This window comes from Triticum aestivum, chromosome 2D, assembly GCF_018294505.1.
Source record: "Triticum aestivum cultivar Chinese Spring chromosome 2D, IWGSC CS RefSeq v2.1, whole genome shotgun sequence".
In the NCBI taxonomy this organism is placed as follows: Eukaryota; Viridiplantae; Streptophyta; class Magnoliopsida; order Poales; family Poaceae; genus Triticum; species Triticum aestivum.
The window spans coordinates 636,910,450-636,912,537 of record NC_057799.1 but is presented as its reverse complement, the minus strand read 5'-3'; positions in this window follow the sequence as shown (position 1 = coordinate 636,912,537).

The window sequence follows — 2,088 nt, the reverse complement described above, 5'->3', positions numbered from 1 at the left end:
GTTTCTGAATTTTATAGAAGGGTAATATATACATGCAAGAACTAGGGGCGCGTGGACAAAGAAGGCACACGACCATCGCGTGCAACTTTGGCAGCGTTCAGTGTGCACGGCACACTGCATGTCCTGAGGCATGTCTATTCATGGGGTCCACGCTTGCAATTAGTGGTGCCTTATATTTGGTTGCACGCTGTTAGAACATCTCCAACAGGTTACAGATGCACGGGGCACGCTAATTTTTTTTTGCAGCGTCAAAATAGTCTTTTTGCTCGTGGGGGAGACGAAGAGGTTTGTCAGATGCACAAAAACACTACGCCTAATCCGGCGGCCCCACATGCAGCAAACTAGATTTTGCAGCGCACGCGACCGAGCGTACCAAATACGCAGCGCGCGATGCCGTTTTCCCCAGCGTTGAACCTTATTTACCGCGCGCGGGATTTAGTGCGGCTGCTGGAGCGCTAGTTTTGATCGTGCGCTATGTAGCTGCTTTTTCCAGCGTGCGGTTTTATCTAGCGCGTCTGTTGGAGATGCTCTTAGATTCTAAAGCACTAGCCACGTTCTGAAGTATCGCGCACTGCTAGTTTCTTCGGGATGGTGGACATGTTGTGTTCACCTTTATGGCATCATGTATATTCTGCACGCGCTACAAGTAGATGTTAGTCAGCAGCGGGTACATTTCACCTACGCGCTGCTAATGTTCTCGCAAAAGTGTTGTCGCGTGTGCCTTGTCCTACACGCTGCTAGTACCAAAATCCTATGATAGATTCCTGCACTAGTCTGGCATGAAAATGCCACCATGGCCCCGAATTTAGGGTTTCTCCCCGAGCCCCGGATAGATTAGCGTGATGGCCGATCACACGCCAGAGGTCACCGTGCCGAAGATCCAGCTCGATGTTGTCGTAACGGGTCATACATGTTGCATGATAGAAGTTGTTTATGCAAAATTACTGATTGTGCCACCCATACATCTTTAACATTTTAATACGAGCATATTGAGTGAACCTCTCATTTGTCTTCAGTGCTCCCCGAACCGTGCGGGAAGGTTTCCCATCACACGGCTAACCAACTTAATCTTCTGTGGGAACCTTATGTAAGAACATGCCTGGCAAAAGAAGTATTGTCTCGCTTTCCTTTGCCACTCAAGCGTACGGCATCTGCCGTGCTTAGGCCCCTTCCTCCCTTCCCTAATCCAAAAATAAGTCCACTGCCTGCCTGGCAGTGTATGGGTATAGGTATGGCGTGCATGCCAGCCTCCCTTGGATTTTACGTGATTAACTAACGAAGCGAAGAAAAGGCTGGAAGTCTACCATATTTATTCAAATAATTCATATGCAAGTTGATATTGCCCATAGTGCTGTTTGACCAGGATTGACCGTTCTTAATCACTATCTACGTGACATTATCTTGTCACACATGATTCCTCGTGTTGTTGTAAGAACAACAATTGTTATCAATGTTCAACCGTTTCACGACTCAAAGCAATTTAGCTATCGTGACTCATGGTGGTTTTATGCTAAAAGATACAAAAGACGTGCCGCATCTGATCCAATGACCCGCACCAAGTTGGAAATACAAAAGGGTGTGTGGCGATTGATCTTAAAACCTAAACCATGTTCAAAATATAAAAATACGTGACATGACTGGTCAAATTTAAAAAGACAGCTTGCGCTCCTTGCCACCACTATGGAGGAGGGTGAGGGGCGTAGAAGGGGAGGCGGCCTCATATAGTGAAATATGATAAAAGAAATAATAGCAGTGAAAAGTTGATACGAATAATTAAATAAGTTTTGCTATATAAAATTCAGCGGGCATCGTATTGGGGGCCCTTCTCAAGCACCGTCTTACTCTAGATCATGTAGAAAGGAGGTGCTTATCACCCAAATCCCCTCCATCTCATCTTGTCGAAGCACCCTGTCTCGTCAAGAACCAATCCCAACATTTTAATCTTGTGCACTCTCCACATATGTATAAGAGAAAAGTGCAAGATACGAAATAGGGCTTTTACCCACATCGGGGTCTGAACCTAGGTATATCGTGTGTTTGTGTGATCTGTGTCTAAGAACCCTTGATCTCCTGGCGTGATGTCCCCTT